An 11,393-nucleotide genomic window follows, 5' to 3' on the forward strand; every position below is an offset into this window, starting at 1 on the left:
TTTGGATGGAGAAAGTGTCTGAGTGTTTTGGAGCAAAATCACTAAGCACTTGAGCAAGTAAACCATTAATCAACACCTCATCCTCTTTTAATAGTATTAGCTTTCCTATGGACTCAATGTGATCTTGGATCACTAAAATAGAAATGAAGAGTCTTGAGACTTTTCTAATCTTTGTCCTTAGCTTTTTGAAGGGTTCCACATCCCCTTGTCCATGCCTGTCGGGGAAACCGAGCAGCTATGGGGTCACAAGGATCCCTTCTACATTCAGCGGGGGGTTAGTTGCACGAAGAGCAGGTCGACCCGTTAGCACATAGAGGATTTTTCTCCAGGTTTGGGCCACAAAGATGTGTAATACCCTAGTCCTGCTTTCTCTAGTAATATGTGTGTTCTTGGGCTTTTGAACTAGCTATGGTGTGTGCTTTGTCCAAAAGTCCGAAGTCCTCTCTCTGTGCGCCGTTGCCTCCTTTTATACACAAAGGGGTTGCCACAGTGGCACACAGGAGGTGGCAAGCTACAGTGGTACGAGATTATCGCTCGATCAACGTAGGACAAGCGCATTTAATGTGTTGCCTGCGTGTCCTCTCGCTTTATTGGGGACGGCAACAGGGGACATCACAACCTTCGCCGCTCCTCCTCGCCTCGCCACGCGTCCGGGCCGATGAGGCATGAAGCGCCATGCTGGCCAACCAGCTGCTGTGTTGGCGAAATGGTAGCCTTCCACAAATATTTGCATGCCACCACGCAGGCGCCTGCTTAGCTGACACACCTATCATCATACTGGAGTGGTGGTGAAGTGGCGAAACCTTGCCGGGCGCGGGTCTGGCTGTGGCCCAGCGATCGTCCCCGGCAAGGATTGCCGGGGGCCTTGGAGTCTTCGTCTTATGATACCACGTGGACTCGTGGGTTGCCAATATTCATGAGGGTCTACATGCTATCAGGCATGTGATCTCCAGATCTTGATCTTAAAGTTGCCGATGGCGTCAGAGCTCCCAACCCCAAGGGTGGTGGCCCTGCTTGTCTCTTTGCAAGCTGCCCCGGCAAGGAGCTTGCCGGGGGCCTTGCAGGTTGCCTTGGCAAGGCTTGTTGCCGGGTGTAGCCCTGTCAGCCTTCTGCTGCTTGTCACTTTGAGTGTCTGTTTTGATATTCCTTGTATCTGTCCTGCCTCCTGCTGTCCTCCTCTGCTTTGCCAAGCCCTGCTGAAGGCGTGGCTGCGACCGTCCGTGCACAAGTAAGGGGTACAGAAGTACCCATACTTTTGTACACCGATAGGAACCCCCGGGCCTGGACCACATATAAGCACAAGGCGTAGTTGGGTCAGGCGCAAAGTGCACGGGCTGGCGTGGCAGAGGCGAACCGCCACGATCTTTCTGTCAGTTGCACTTCTCCACAAACCGCGCTGAGTGCGTGCCATGGGGGTCGTGCGTGGGATGGCCTCTGCATGCTTGCGTCATCTCGAAGTCAATAGAAAAGAGGCGGACCATGCTTCCCTTATTAAAAAAGGAAGGAATCTGCAGGGGCACTACTCATTTACTAAGTGGACTCGGGTCACAGCTTGCAAGGCGTCGCACCCCATGATCACGGGGTAGAAAAAGATGCCCCCCTGTCCTCACGCCCCCTTCCACTTGGCCATGTATCCTTTAAGCCTTGGGAATGGCAAGCGGTGGACGTGGAGGACATGGGCATTAACGCCGAGGTGAAAACTGAGGCATTTGTTGATTTGGGGAGCAGGTTGGCTCCAGTTCCCCGTGCTTCTGGAGGCCGCATTAGCTGCACGGGGCGGCCGCCCTTTGGGCTGGGTGGCCCGGCCCTGGACCTGCTCTTCTATAAGAGGGAGGGAGGGATGGTGCTTCTCCGCATTCGCCCTCTTCTCTCCCTCTCGCTTGCTATCTTCCTCTCATTCGTCATGGCGAAAGGGCGCGCCGGTGCCTCGAGGGTGGCGATGAGGGCTTCAGCTCAACAACGCATTCCTCCTCCCCTGGAGCCTCCAGCGGAGGAGCCCGCCGCGAGGGGGAGAGGAAGGGGACGGGGCCAAGGTCGTCGTGGCGCCCGGGGAGGAGGTGGACGGGGCGGTGCTCCAGTCGTGCTCCCGCTGGCGGCTGCATCTCCGATGGACGGCCGCATCAGGGACCAGCGCTACGAGTTCTTCATCAGGCTGTATAGGCCTGTGCACAGTCACCTCCAGCTTCCAACCCTGTTCGCCCGGGTGATGGAGCAGGAGGTCCTGCGGTCCTTGAGGTTTCACATGAGGGGCTGCGGGAACGGCAACATATGGGCTGACGTTGACTTTCCTCGCCCTCATGTCATGTATCTTCGTCAGGGGTGGAAAACTTTTGCACATGCCCACAGCTTGACGGAGAGGCACATTCTCCATTTTAAGTTAATGGAGAGCGGCTTGCTCTCCGTCAAGGTCTTCGGGAACTCCGGAATTCGCTTAGGGTGCTGCATGGAGAGCTCCACTGACGATGAAAGCTCTTCCTCGAGCGACAACGGCGAGGAGGACAGCGCCAGCGGACGGGAGGACGACGGCTCTAACTCCGGCTTACCTCCAGTGGCCGCACCATCATCTGGCCCGCTCCCTCCCCCGGCAACACGCCTTGCCGGGGGCCTCGTCCTGTTATCCCTGGCGACGGTGGTTGGCGGGCTCCTCGTCAAGCTCTCCATCGCCCAGTTCCCCGTGACTGTCACCTTGCACGGCCTGCCGTACCTAGGGAGGAATAGGGCAAGAACGGGGATTACGGGGCACTTATCTTTTTCTTAATTTGTAGGCACTTGCCAAATCTTAGTTTTCTAGGAAATGTAATCTACCAAGCCCATGCTTATGTTTCATAATATCTGTACTTGCATCAGCATATCAATGAAAAAGATGAGCTTTCGCTGGGAACTCATGCACGTATACGTTCGTGCAGAGGCAAAGTTCCCCTTTAATGAAGATAAATGAGTCTCCCCAGCAAGCTACCTTGCTGGTGCTCCTGTGCCTGCCGAAGAACCACATCTGCCGGGTTACAGGCGCAGGGTCCAGCCCCCTTCCAAACTCTTCTTTTGCCAAGGATAACTGCAACTACCCCGACCGAAGCAACGTTCGAGTCAGGGATGGGAGCACCCAAGTCTAGATAGAGTGGCGAGGTTTTCTAATGCGCAAGTCACAAATTACGAACATGAATGGGCAGGGGAGGAACTTTATCTGATTAAGTTGTTGATTGAGATGCCGCACCAAGCAGTCTTCTCAATTTCTTGCCAGGGCACTATCACTACGGCCGGAGGGAAGAGAGGATAGGGGCATGGAGCCTTGGCGGTTTCCCAACACCTATTAGAATCTAAGGTAGCACATTATCCTGGACAAGTACACATGCATACATATACATATATTAACATGGAAACTAGCAGGAAACTGTACATGTTAAAGACTATCTAGCTACGCACAGGGTTTGCGCCTGGCTCTGTACATAGGGTTACATGCCTTGCCGGCAAGGCTAGTACAAAAAGGTGGTTGCCGAAGCTCCCGGCAACCGAGCCCTATGGGTAAAACTTGTGAAGATGTTCGATATTCGAGGAATTGCTCACTGGATTGCCATCTTTGGTCTCTAGGCGGACTGCGCCAGTCCTGGTGACTTGTATTACCCAATAGGGGCCTTCCCACTTTGGCGTCAACTTGTTTGAATTCTTGCCGGACTGAACGCGCCGAAGAACAAGGTCACCTACCTCAAGGCTTCATGCGTGAACCTTGCGGCTATGCTAGCGGCGCAAGGCTTGCTGATAGCGAGTGGCTCGCACAGTAGCTCGAAGACGATCTTCCTCAAGGAGCGTTGCATCATCTTGGCGCAACTACTCTTGCACAAGCTCATCATAAGTGAGCACTCGAGGCGACCCGTATACGATTTCAGTGGGGAGAACTACTTCTGCCCTGTAAACCAGGGCAAAGGGTGTCTGGCCAGTGGCTTAATTTGGTGTTGTTCTGATTGACCAAAGAACCGTTGGCAATTCATCAATCCAGCGCCTTCCACACTTGTGGAGATTGTCGAAGGTTCTTATTTTGAGGCCTCGCAACACTTCAGCATTTGCCCTTTCTGCTTGGCCAGTGCTCCTTGGATGAGCAACAGAAGCAAAGCATACATTGCTACCAAGGTCCTGGATATACTGCATGAAGGTGCGGCTCGTGAACTGTGTGCCATTGTCGGTGATGACTCTATTTGGCGCACCAAAATGGCAAACGAGTCCCTTAAAGAACTTGATGGCTGACTGCGCTGTCACCTTCCTCACCAGCTCCACTTCCGGCCACTTTGTGAACTTGTCAATCATGACATACAAGTACTCAAATCCCCCGACAGCACGGGGAAAGGGGCCTAGTATGTCGAGCCCCCAGACCGAAAATGGACAGGAGAGGGGGATTGTTTGAAGGGCTTGAGCTGGTTGATGAAGCTTCTTTGAATGAAACTGGTAATCTTCACACTTGTTACTAGTGTCGTTGCATCCTGGAGGGTGGTGGGCCAGAAGAAAATTGGAAATCTTGACCCTATGTGGGAGCCACATATGCCTCTGTGTATCTCTGCCAACAGCTCCAGTCCATTCTCCTGAGGAATACACTTCAATTTCATGTCGTTTGGCCTTCTTTTCTAAAGGGTATCATCCACAAACTGGTACATGATAGACCGGCGGGCTACTTTCTCTGCTTCTTCCTGCTCCTCGGGCAGCTCCCCTGTTTGGAGGAAACAAACTGTATGTTGTGCCCATGCTGGAGCCTGGGGCTCGACGGCAAGGACCAAAGGCATGCTTTCCGCTGTGGGGGTAGCTACCTCGATGGCAAGGGCCTGGGCCCCTATCGGGGGCTGCTGCTCTCCAGCAAGCTTAGGGTACTTGGAAACTTCCTTGCCGGCGGCTCCTGGGAGCTCTGCGGGAAAGTATTTGTCGAGGCCCACCTTCCTTCGCTTGTTCTTTTCTGCTGATGGCTCGACGGATGGCTGAGTTAATTGAAGCACAAAGGTACCTGGTTCCATAGGTAGCTTGAGGGCAGTGCGTTTAGAGAGATCATCGGCAATGTTGTTCTCTTCTCGAGGTACATGCTCTGCTTGTAGACCGTCAAAGCGCTCTTCCAACTTCCTCACTTCATCCACGTAAGCCTCCATCAGCGGGCTCTGATAATCCTTGTTAACTTGCCTGATGACAAGTTGTGAATCTCCCCTGATAATAAGCTTCCTGATCCCGAGGTCCGCCGCGATCCTGAGACCAGGGAGCAGCCCCTCATATTCTGCAGGGTTGTTTGTCGACCTCTCCCGGGGGAAGTGCATCTGGACCACATACTTGAGGCGTTCTCCGGTGGGCGCAACGATCAACACCCCGGCATCTGCACCTTGTAACGAGATGGCTCCTTCAAAGTACATAATCCGATGACTACTTGCCTCTTTGTCGGGAAGGGTGGTTTCTTGAACTTCTTTGTTGGGCGTGGATGTCCATTCTGCTATGAATTCCGTCAAGGCTCTACTCTTGATCATTGAGGTGCTCTCGAACTTAAGGCCAAAGCTTGACAGCTCCAACGCCCACTCCACAATCCTCCCAGTTTCATCTGGGTTATGCAAGATCAGTTGCAAAGGGAGGTGTGTGACGATAGTGACTTCATGTGCTTGGAAATAATGATGCAGCTTTCTCGAGGCCATAAGGAGGCAGAAAAGCAACTTCTGCATCCCAGAATACCTTGACCTAGCCCCCTGCAAGAGGGAGCTGACAAAGTAGACTGGGTGTTGCATCACCTTCTTCTTTCGCTTTAACTCACTTGCTTGCGCGGACGCTGTCTTTCTGGGATCGGATCCTACCGGGGGCTCTCCCTAGTCGGGATCAGATCCTGCCGGGTCCAGCTCTTCTCCTAAGGGCCTTGCTGTTGTTGTGACCTCTTCCTCAACTTCTCTCTGTGCCACTAGCGCAGCACTCACTACTTGATTTGTTGCCGCCAGGTATAGCAGCAACAGCTCTTGTGGTTTGGGCGCGACCAATATTGGTGTAGAGAGAGGTATCTCTTCTAGTCTTGCAGTGCTGCCTCTGCCTTCGGGGTCCGTTTCATTGGACCCGCCTTTTTTAGAATCTTGCAAAAGGGGAGGGCACGCTTAACAGATTTAGAGATGAACCTACTCAGGGCGACAACGCAGCCGGCAAGCCTTCGGACATTTTTGACCTGTCTTGGCGCCTCAATCTGCTCAATTGCTTTAATCTTGTCAGGATTTGCTTCGATTCCATGTTGAGACACAAAGAACCCAAGAAGCTTGCCAGACGGAATGCCAAGCACGCACTTCTCTGGGTTGAGCTAGAGGTTGATCCTGCCAAAGTTTGCAAAAGTTTCTTCCGGGTCTTGCACGAGCGTGGCACGGGGGTGTTCGGAAAAGCACTTGGTCACTCTTGACCCAATGTCTTGGTCCATTAAGGAGGTGTCAATATGGCTGACTAGGCAATCGGACTGTAGGGCTTTAACACTTTCACTTAGCCATAGGAGTTTGATGGTGGGTCTAAGATATAGCCCCTGGTATGTACGCGGTTATCCGAATACGGTGTATTTACATACGTGACCAGAAGAACGGTCCTTCGTGTAACACGGAAGGAATCGCGAAGATTCTGATGAGTCACCGAGTGGTTGACCAGCTCTCGCCGCATCATGACGGTCAATTTTCGGCTTTCTCTACTGCGGTGCTCATCCGTACAAACCAGGACACAATCGCAGTAGTTCTCCCTTTACTACCCTAGCCGATGGAGAGGAACGTAAGGTAGTAAGCACAGGAGCCGGGCAACCCAACTATTGGCCAAAGACATGATTCAGAGCTGATGCATATAAGGCCAAACTCGTGACGCCGAAGTGTGCTATAAAGCTGTTCAGACTTGTCGGCAACTCATATGTTGCCATATCGAGCCCCTAGCAATATATGCCGAGGTGAGTGCATGGAATAACCATAAAGGCAAAATTCAGCTCTTTGAGAAAAGCGAATACTGAATATGGGTTATGTTGACTAGCATCTGAATGATACGTCAAGCGCGATATTTACAGATTATAACACTACTACCAAGGCTATTTGACATGCAGGGGGTCGAAAGCTGAGAAAAAGGGCACTTTCAGGTTTGAAATAAAGAGTGTGGTCTACAAAAAAACATTTGGACCTCTTGTCGCCCGTCTGCGCTGCCTTGCCTTGGTTAAAGGACTTCTCAGCAAATATAGTCACCTATGGTAAAAGATAAAAAATGGTTAGAAAAAGAAAACGACTATGAGAGTGCAGATAGTGTTATAGGTCTGTCCGCATTGTGCCTCCGCTAGTGACTAGGGTATTTTAAATGTATAATTATGTGCGCGGGACAGACTTCGCGGCTATATGGGGCGGACGATGAAGGCCGAACTGCTAATCCAGCTCTGAGATTGATTGGTCCTGTCTAATGGAAACCGGCGGCTTGAAGGCCGACAAAATGTGCGGCTTGATAAGGCCGCTTTGTACTTTGGCCGCAGTAGCCGTAGTATGATCCTCTGTACACAGGGAGCATTTCGTATTTCCGTTTATCGTGATGGTGCCATGTGGATCAGGCATCTTAAGTTGGAGATAGGTGTAATCTGGGACCGCATTAAAGCGAGAAAAAGAGGTACGCCCGAGTAGTGCATGGAAGGTACTGCGGAGCGGGACAATATCGAAGGTCAAGCCTTCACTTCGAAAGTTGTTCGGCGAGCTGAAAACAACTTCCAATGTAATCGAGCCCGTGCGGTGATCTTCTACGCCGGATATTGTTCCCTTGAAGGTAGTTGTGGTGGGCCTGATTCTTGAAGGATCAATGCCCATTTTGCGGACGGTGTCTTGGTAGAGTAGATTAAGGCTATTGCCACTGTCCATAAGGACTTTCGTGAGATGGAACCCATCGATAATTCTATTGAGGATGAGAGCTATAGGACCTTCACGAAGGATATTGGCTGGGTGGTCCTTGCGATCAAAAGTGCTCGGGCGGGCCGCCATTGGCTTAATTTTGGTGCGGCTGGCTCTATAACGCCGGCGTCCCGTAGCGCGCGCTTGTAGTCCCCCGTAGGGATGTGCGTCACGTATAGCATGTTCACTGTCTTTACTTCAGGGGGAGGGGGAATTGCTTCTGACCCCCGGTGTTCGATTGGCGAGTCTCTTCGTCATCGCTGTCACTGTGAGGCCCCTTCACCTTGTGTTCGGCATTAAGCTTGCCGACTTGTTTAAAAATCCAATAGCTCATGTTGGTGTGATTGGTTGGTTTAACGGGGGTGCCATGAATCTGGCAGGGCTGATCCAGTATCTTGTCTAAATTGGATGGTCCGTCTATGTTTGCCTTGAATGGCTTTTTCCGTTGACCAGGTTTGGAACCACTGAATCCGGCGTTGACCGACGTGTCTTGCATTTCTTCATTGTTATTGCGACGCTTGTGTTTATTGTGTCGTGGCTTCCGTTGCCGTCTCGAACTTCGGAAGTACCCGGATCATCGGTGTTTTGCCTCTACGAGCGAGCCAGCTCTCTTCTCCCGTGCAAAAAAGGGTCATCAGAGTGGTAAGGGCAGCCATGGATCTTGGTTTTTCTTGACCGAGGTGGCGGGCGAGCCACTCATCTCGGCCGCTATGTTTAAAGGCCGTGAGGGCTTCGGCGTCCGGACAATCGACAATTTGGTTCTTTTTGACTAAGAACCTAGTCTAGAGCTTCCTGGTAGACTCCCTAGTCTGCTGGATGATGCAACTTAGGTTATCGGCGTTCGGAGGCCGAACATATGTACCTTGGAAGTTATTGCGGAAGGCGTCTTCCAAGTCTTCCCAACTACCGATGGAGTTCTCAGGGAGGTTGTTCAGCCAGTGCCGCGCTGGCCCCTTTAGTTTTAGTGGGAGGTATTTGATGGCGTGGAGGTTATCATCGTGGGCCATGTGGATATGGAGGAGGAAATCTTCAATCCATACTGCGAGGTCTGTTGTTCCATCGTATGATTCGATATTCATAGGTTTAAACCCTTCCGGGAATTCATGTTTGATTACTTCATCAGTGAAGGAGAGGGGGTGTGCGGCACCTCTATATCAGGCCAAGTCGCGACGTAGCTCGGATGGAGTTCGTCTGCGGTTTTTGGCTCGGGCGTGGTTATGTTTGTCACGTCCGGCCGGATGGCCATCATCGCGCATCATGGCACGCCCCTGTGATCCATAGATGGATCTGGTCTAACCTGCTCTGTTTTCCAGGTCATGCCGCAGGTCATATGTGTATCCCTGAGCTGTTGTGTCTTTGTTTTTAAGGCGAGGTAGTGCGGGCTGGTGTTCGGCTTGAGTTGCCGTTTTGTCCCGGACACGCAGTGGTCGGTCAGCCGCATTATGCGCTGGTTGGACGGGCTCCAGTGCCTCGTCATCGAATTGGGGTAACAATTTGCGTTTCTGGTAACTTTTGGTTGGGCGCTCGAGGCTGTATTCCTTGGCTGCCTGGACATTAGTCCATCTGTCATTGAGTAGATCTTGATCAACTTGAAGCTGTTGCTGCTTCTTTTTCAGGCTCCTTGCAGTGGCTATTAGTCGGCGCTTAAAGCGCTCCTGATCGATGGGCTCCTCAAGCACGATAAAGTCTTCGTCGCCGAGCCTCACCTCATCCTCGGAGGGTGGAAGATAATTACTATCCTCCAAGTCTTTGTTGACAGCCTTTTCATTAGGGCTGAATCGCCCATCCTCCCGTTCATCCTGTTCGGAAGTTGGCTCAACGGGGTCTTCCCTGTCTTCCGCATCGTCTGGAGTATTATCTTCTCCTGTGTCGGTATTGCTGTTTTTTCCACAGCGTGGTTTAGAGCGGCGCCACTGACGTCGGTGCTTTGGCTTTATCTCAGGAGGCTTATCCTTGACTGGATCCTTTTCATTGTCGCCGTTGCTCTCTTTGGGTGTATCCACCATGTATACGTCATACAAGGAGGTGGCTATCCAGCGCCCTGTAAGTGGTGGTTTTTGTGCCTGCTCCTCTCCGGCATCATCATCCATACTGTGATGTCTTCGGAGCCGTAATCGAGCATGTCGGTTAAGTTTTCGACAGTGGCTATGAAGTGGGTGGTGGGTGGGGAGTGGAATTCTCCGTCATCAGCTTCCAATCCAAACCGGATATAGTTAGGCTGAGAGTCTCCTGATAAGGAGATGGCTTTTAATGAGTTTAGCACATAGCCTAAAGGTGAGTGCCAGAAGATGTCCGCGCTACTGAATTCAATGATCGGCGCCTGATCAGGTTCGATCGACGCGGATGCACGCGGTTTGGAACCTATGCCCGGAGACGAATCTGTGGTTCCGATGACACAGGCCCCGCTCGATGTTGGATCTGTGTGCGGCTCTATCACCGCAGAGTTTGCGGCTTCTGCGGCGGGGTTGAGCTTCCCGTCCTCGGACGGCACAATCTGCTCCGGATCCAGGGCCAGAGCAGTTACAGGGGCTATCTCCTGGGCACGGTCCGATGACAGATTTAGGTCATGTTTATCGTGGTGGTAGGGAGCGGCTGCCATGGGCTCGAATCCGTCGAACATCAAGTCTCCATGTATATCAGCAACGTAATTCAAGCTTCCAAACCTGACCTGATGGCCAGGGGCGTAGCTATCAATCTCCTCTAGATGGCCAAGCGAGTTGGCCCGCAACATGAAGCCATCGAATACAAAGATCTGTCCGGGGAGGAAAACCTCCCTTGGAGTGCATTCTTGTAGATGTGGTGGAGCCATCAAACCTTTTGGTGACGACGCAGTGGAACTCTCAATGAAAGCACCAATGTCGGTGTCAAAACCGGCGGATCTTGGGTAGGGGGTCTCGAACTGTGCGTCTAAGGTTGATGGTAACAGGAGGCAGGGGACACGATGTTTACCCAGGTTCGAGGCCTCTCTATGGAGGTAATACCCTACTTGTTGCTTGATTGATCTTGATGAATATGAGTATTAAAAGAGTTGATCTACCACGAGATCATAATGGCTAAAACCCTAGAAGTCTAGCATGTATGATTATGATTGCCTCTACGGACTAAGCCCTCCGGTTTATATACACACTGGAGGGGACTAGGGTTGTACAAAGTCGGTTACAGAGAAAGGAATCTACATATCCGGGCGCCAAGCTTCCATCCACGCAAAGGAGAGTCCCGTCCGAACACAGGAAGAAGTCTTCTATCTTGTATCTTCATAGCCCATCAGTCCGGCCCATTCTACATAGTCCGATCGTCCGAGGACCCCTTAATCCAGGACTCCTTCCACGAGCGCATCCTTCCTATCGCAGCTGACGGTGATGATGCCCATCGGGCCAGGCATCTTCAACTTGTTGTATGCATAGTGCGACGCGGCCATGAACTTGGCCAGCGCAGGGCGGCCAAGGATCCTGTTGTATGGCAACGGGATCTCAGCGACATCGAAAACGATCCTCTTCGTCCTGTAGTTGAGGTCGC

This window comes from Triticum dicoccoides, chromosome 7B (genome assembly GCF_002162155.2).
Source record: "Triticum dicoccoides isolate Atlit2015 ecotype Zavitan chromosome 7B, WEW_v2.0, whole genome shotgun sequence".
Classification (NCBI taxonomy): domain Eukaryota; kingdom Viridiplantae; phylum Streptophyta; class Magnoliopsida; order Poales; family Poaceae; genus Triticum; species Triticum dicoccoides.